Here is a 7,150-nt window from a genome sequence, read left to right as displayed (position 1 = left end):
TGCTGTCTTCTTCTCTGTTTAAGAGCAGTGAAGTTTGATCACTGATAGCAGAGAATCTACTGCCCTAACAAAATGAAACAATAAAAGAAAGGTTGAGACCTTTTATTCATAGTAGCTCTAAAGCACTTTGAGAATGTGAGCTATCAGGACCATAAATAACTGTCAAATCACCATATCTAGTCAGATTTCTTAATTGCTTCTCTGGGGCAATGTTGACTTTCTCCTTCATCACACATTGTGAAGTTATTAATTCCTTGAAGGTAGAGTATGTGTCTCATTCCCTTTTGTGTTTATCCTATAGCTTTACCCAATGTAGTGATCAAGATGTTAAACTTGTTAATATAATATCATTAGCTTTTATTTTTATTTTATTGTTTTAATTATAAAGGTAATATAAATTTCTAAATCAACCCCCCTCAAACATGTATGACTATATCAAGTAAAAAGTAAAGGTTCATAAAGATATGGGAAAGGCTAGAATGATGCCTGTTTTGTCATTGAAACAGAATTTGTCACTGAAATGGGAAATACAGTTTTTGCCCTCATTAACATGCCATCCATAGCTACATTCAATATTAAATACCAGTATAAAATAAAAGTTAAAACAAAAAACCACATACACACACATATACAAATCACTTTTAATTTAGAATAAGATATGCAGACTTTTTCTTCCTTCCTCTCCCCTAGGTAGTCTTTCTTTTCCATCTCTCTATTGTCCAACACCTGACTTTTGGAAAACAGGCACATCTCACCTTCAATACTGACTAGTCAATTTGAATAGTATAGTCAGAGGAACGTAAATAGGAATTCCAGAAACTAGAATGGAGCTGAAGTCAATGTGAGCCCTGAAGGATGAAGCAGGGGTTGGACACAGAGCAGGCAGAGATAGAAGTTGGAGGCAAAACTGAGTGACCAGGAGATTGTCTAATCTTAGATTGCAAGAATTGAGTCTCTAAAGGGAGGCAATAGGGCTTTTGACTGCCTTCCTTCCTATAGGACACCACCCCCCTCTCCCCATATACACACAAATCTTTTAATGATTTCATCATAGCCTTTATAAGAATGTTCTGAGGATACTTATTTATCTGCTCTCTGACTTTGTATTTTATTCATCTTCATGTCGCTATAGCCTGGATCATATCTAGAATGTAGGAAAAAGCTTAACAACAGGTATTTGTTGAATGAGGGACTGAATAAATATTGGTTGGGATGGGTAAAGTGTGTGGAGGTGATTGTAATCTAGATACATCAGGTGAGATTAGATCAAACGTATCCTAACACAGTGATGTCTTTTATTGGGTAGTTGGGATTGTTAGTGGTTAAAGAGAATTAATTTAGAGTCTAGATATGATCGAAATCCTCCCCAATACCTGACATAGGCACCGAAATAATTCTGAATCAAGGGCTGAATAGAAACTTGAGGACTATCAATAGATGACTTGCTATCTCTTTGGAATTCCAATTTCACTATTTATTAGCTCTATGACCTTGGATAAGTTACCTTCCATCTTTGAGCCTCAGTTTCCACATCTGTAAAATGAAGCTATCTTCTAACTACATCATAGAAGTTGGGGTGAGGTGTCATTGAATTAAGTCATGTGGTGCTTAAAATAGAACCTGGCAAATATTAAATAATCAATTATTAAAGCACTTCTTAATTCTTCACCAACTAAATGCCTGTGATTCACCATCCAAGGTATTGTACCTCTCATTGCCACCAACTTCTCCCAGGCTGTTATCTTTATTTGCTTCCCTCTCCCCCTTGCTGACCTCTCCAGTTCTGATAACTTACCCCTTGTAACTATTTTTACTATGTCCTGTGCATGATTTAAATAACAGCAAGCCTTTATAAAATATTTAGCCTATTTCAGACACAGTGCCAAGTGCTTTCCATCAATTATTTTATTCCTCCCCACAACGTTGTGATTTAGGTGCCATTATTTTCTTCAATTTCCAGGTGAATAAATAGAATCAGCGGCTAGGTTACTTGTCCAAGGTCACACAGCTTGTGATTGATAAAAACTTGGGTAAATCTGGCCTGTCCTCTAAATCACTTCATTATCTTTCCTCTCCTGTATGCAAAAGTTTCCCTTCTTCATTTCCTTCACATGGAATTCCCTGTCCTCCCACCAGGATACTCTGCTTCCTTGGGTTGCAAAACTTTGTGGTATATACTGCCCAAGTCTATTCATCCCAAGGTCACATACTAGTACCTAATACCTAGGTGGGTCTAGATTCTACTTACCCCTTGAGATGGGTTGAGTTTCAGGCCCCAGGTGTTATAGTTTTCCAGGTCCTGCTTAGATAACAAGATGCATGGGCAATGGGATACTGTCTCTAACCTACTTCTATCTTACAAATTACATCCACTATTTGATGTTCTCTCTACTGCAGAATCTGTGCCCTTTTCAGAACTGACCCCCCATTTTTATCTTGTATGTTTGTTTTCTACAACTATATATATCATAATACAGAGGGCAGAGCCATGCCATACTTTCTTGTTTTATTCTGTTCAAATGCATCTCTTTAAAACAGAATAGTGGTTCTGGAGCCACATGAATCTGGAATCTCTACTTTCCAACTTTGTGATTTGAAACATGTTACTTAACCTCTCTGTGCCTCAGCAATTTCATCTATATGATGATAATAATACCAACTTTGTAAAGTTGTCATGAGGGTTAAATGAGATAATGTACTTGTAAAATGCTGTGCCTAGTCAGTACTCAATAAGTCATAGCAATAACTACTTGTGGTAGTATGTTGCCTGCCAGGACCAGCACCACCCCACTGAGTTGAGGGATGGGTAAAACCCTACATGCTGGGCACACCATGACATGTAAAGAATGCAGGCTGACAGCTTGAACTGATGGCCAGATTCAGATGTGTTTCCTGCCCCAGCAACTTCCTCCTCAGGCTGTATTTGGAACTGTAATTTTTATTCTGACTTTAGCCCCTCTTTGAGAGTCAGGCAGAACATTTCAGTTGCTCAAAAATTTTGGCTTGAGTTTTCCATGTTAAATGAATGCCTTCAGAACAGAAGTTAGTCGGTGAGTGGAGCTATCATTTAATACAAAGTTGTTGATTATGCTGCAGCCAATATCTGACATGGGTGGGATGGCATCTCAATCAGAAGCTTTTGTCCTGCGCAAGTCCTGATTGAAATTGCACCTGTGCACTTCTTGCTGGAAGCGTAGCGAGGATGTCAGAATTCAAAGCTGTGGGTGAGGGCACTACTGCGGGCTGGGTGCCAGTCTGCTCGGAGGCTTTCACAGCTATGTACCTGAAGCATCGCTATGTGTGAAAGAAAGGTGCTGCTCACAAAGCCTCTCCTCATAATGATCTGGAACACCATGAATAGCTGAGTGATTGCATTCTTGAGAAGACCGTGTTGAGGTGGTTTCAGAGAATCAGATGGGAGGGAGGTCTGATAAATATATAAGAATAAGGTAGAAGAGTTCAATTCAGATGGGACTATAGTAGCACAGAATTGAGGCATACCCATTGGGAAGAGATCTTAGGTCATGTACTTCTAATGGCTAAAGACGAAATGGCTTTGACCTGCTCAAGGTCATATTATGGCAAGATGGACCCTTGAGTTCTTCCCTGTGGCTTCCTTCGAGCTGAAACACACCTGGCACAGTTTGCCTCCATTTCCCTTGTTGTGATACTTGAACGATAATGAAATAAGTGAGGAACAAGTGGCTTGGAGGAAGAAAGGAGTGGTCAGGGAGGAGAGGCTGGTCAGTCTTCTCAGCCCTGGGTGCAATTAGAATAACTAAGCGGGGAGAGGGCAAGATGGTGGAGGAGTGAGGAGAGGCTGCGGTTTCAGGCTCCTGAGACCCGTCTCCAGTTTGGGCTAACTGCAGACAGAACATCTCAGTGAGCAGCTGGATACTGGCATGAGTGGAGCCAAGGCACTGCTGGATTAGAGAAAATCCATCTGGGAACAACCTGTTTAGTGAGGATAGCGGAGAAAAAGGGGACAAAACGGGATTCCTGACTGGGGCGGCTGCCAGAGCTGTGGCTGGAAGCACACAAAGGCTTTTTGGGGACCACAGGCTGCCCCGGGAGAGGAGTTGGGAGGAGAGAGGATCTCTGCCCACTGGCAGAGACTGGACTCGACCAAGTGGCATTGGCACTGAAGGACAGGAGACAACGTGCTGCTGGGCAAGTGAGAACATAATTCTCCTTTTTATTTTTCTCTAGTGGACGGTGGAGAGGGGAGGAAAGGTTGGGGGTGGTAGGCCATTCTTGAGGAGCGCAGGTGCAATGGTGCACTCCTCCACTCCCCAACCCCCCCCTTGGGTCACGGGGGAGCGCATAGGGAAGTGCCCTCATTCACTGGCCCAGGTGCACAGGGCTGCGCGTCCAGGTGCCCTTCGGACACACACCAACAGACATAAAATCAGTGACCCAACGGGTGCAGGGAGGGCCCACTGGACACACAGAAAACTGTGTGCAGTCGCCCCTGGCCAGCCCAGTGGGCGCCAGGCCGAAGTACCAGGCAGGAATCCGGAGCACAGAGCACTTGCCCAGGCTCTGCGTGTGCCCGCTCAGGAGGTGCGGGAATGGTGGGCGGCTGCGGCGTGGGTACAGCAGGCAGCAGCGACTCACAGACACTCATGTCTACTGAGCACAAGTGTCTGCTGCCCTGCCCTAAGAGGCAAAAAACCAACTCCCGGAACAGGGCGCTGCAGGCCTGAGGCTAGCTCCCCAGCCGCTTGGGTGCACACCTGCACTCGAGCCAAAAAACACCTCAAGGGCTTTCTCGGAGCTCGGCACAGTCTGCTTTCTAGGAGCGCAGCGTGGCCAGCTTTCTAGGAGCACGGCGCGGCAGGACGGAGCTTAGTTCCCCGGACACCTTGGGGGCCCACCGGTGCTCGAGCCAAAAAAAAACACCTTGAGGGCTTTCCCGGAGCACAGCAAGGCCGGCTTTCTCAGAGCATGGCGCGGCCAGTTTCTAGGAGCGCGGCGCAGCAGGCCGGAGCTTAGCTCCCCAGACACTTTGGGCACGCACTGGTGCTTGAGCCAAAAAAACACCTGGAGGGCTTTCCCGGAGCTTGATGCGGCCTGCTTTCCTGGAGCACGGCGTGGCAGACCCGAGGTGGGCTCTTGGCTGCCTTGCATTGCGCCCTGCCGGCCACTTCGCACACACCACTGCTGCAAGGAATAGGAATCTCTGACCCATCACATTAGACCAGCTGTGGACGCAGGGAAAAAAAGACGACACAAGAAGGCTGAACTGAGTAAAAACATTCTTTTTTTTTTTTTTCCCCTTTTTCCTTTTTCTTTTCTCCTGAAAAAGGAGGGGAGGGAAGAGGGGAAGGAAGGAGGAAGAAACAAACTCTATCTCTAATCTGTTCTATATAATCTTTCCTTCTTACCCCTGTTTTTCAATTGTTGTCTATTTGTTTGTGGGCCTAGTTTAGCCTCCCTTTCACTCTAAATAAATAGACTACAACTACTATATAAATCCAATACTATATAATTCCACTTTCCTACTATATTCTGCACTCTTCCCCCTTTTTTTTCCTATAGTTTTTAACATACAACGTAAATATTACCTACTGTCTTGCACAGCCTCAACTATTATTAACCTATTATCCCCTCTCTCAAAAACCGTATTTTTCCTTCACTAAAACAACTCTTATCTATTCTTCCTATAGTGTAAAAGCTCTAATCTCTCTACATCTATATTAATACTGGCTCGTTGGCTGATGATAGCAGGATAGAAGGTGGGGGATATTTTTGAGGGTGCGGAGCTCCTGCTGGGGCTGTGTGTTTATGTTTTTAACAGCAACTCCACAAAAGAATTTGAGATAAATTGGATAGAGGGACTCTCAATCAACAAGCCAGAAGGAATATCCCAACAAAAAATAAAATCTGAAATATACTGTCGGCAGCCGTCCATCTCGAGAGATGATGGTATAGCTTCTTAAGAGTCTATCTGCACCGCCGAGAATGGCTGTGCAGTCCGACTCGGGAGTGACACGGTATCTGTCTCCTCCCGTGTTGAATCGACATCTTGCGATGACGCTGGAGTGTCCTCTCCAGTGAAGCTGAAGCTACAGAGCCTGGGCAGGGTGATATGGAGGGTCTGCTGTTGCCCATGCAGCAGACCCCCCCTCTCTTCGCAGCTGAAGTGTCCAAGGGAAAGACGGAGTCAATACAGCTTGGCTTCAGGTGCGCCGCAGGAGTTGCCGGTGTTGACTACAACATCAAACCGCCTTAAGGACTCCGGCTCCGGATTTTCTGTCGGGGTTTACTCCCTTAGCCTTTCCCCTGAAGAGGTATGCCGCAAGGCAGTGGAGGTTTTTTGGAGTCAGAGTTTTCCTTCTCTGATGTGCCCTGACTGGAAGATCGAACCAGCGACACTTAGCTCGCAGGCCGACGCTCAATCCACTGAGCCAAACCAGCCAGGGAGAATCTGAAATATAACCAGACAGCATAAACATACAATATAAAAGGTACCCCAAGAACATCAGGCTCAGAAGATCAAAGAGACTGCACCACTGAAACTCCCAGATCTACCATAAAAAATCTCATACCACGAAGGTGGGAAGGCAAAGCAGACAAATCCAAATAACAAAAACAAACAAGAAGAATCCAACATGGTAAGACGCAGAAACAACCTCTCAATGAAAAGAGGAATCCCCAGAAAGAGAGGTAGATGGAATAGACACAGCCCAAATGTCAGACATGGAATTCAAAACTATGGTGGTGAAGAAGCTCAATATGCTTGAAAACCTCAAAAACAACTATGACAACCTCCAAGGAAGTTACCAACAGCTCCAAGAAAATTACAGGGAACTTGCAGAGAACTACACCAGCATAAAAAAAGACATAGAAACTATCAACAAGAACCAGGAAGAAATGAAGAATGCAATCTCTGAACTGAAAAACACAGTAGAATCAGGCAAAAGCAGACTAAACGAAGCAGAGGATCAGATTAGTGAGTTAGAGGATAATGTAGGTAATAATTCTCAAATGATACAGCAAAATGAAAAAAGATTGAAAAAATATGAACAAGATGTAAGGGAATTACAGGATAGCATTAAAAAAAAATAACATCAGGATCATAGGAATAAGAGAGGGAGAAGAAAAGGAGCATGGAATTAAAAATCTGATAGGAGAAATAGTGACAGAA

The sequence above is a fragment of the Furipterus horrens genome, unplaced genomic scaffold (genome assembly GCF_987537825.1).
Source record: "Furipterus horrens unplaced genomic scaffold, mFurHor1.1.pri manual_scaffold_6, whole genome shotgun sequence".
Classification (NCBI taxonomy): Eukaryota; Metazoa; Chordata; class Mammalia; order Chiroptera; family Furipteridae; genus Furipterus; species Furipterus horrens.
This window is presented reverse-complemented; position numbering follows the sequence as displayed.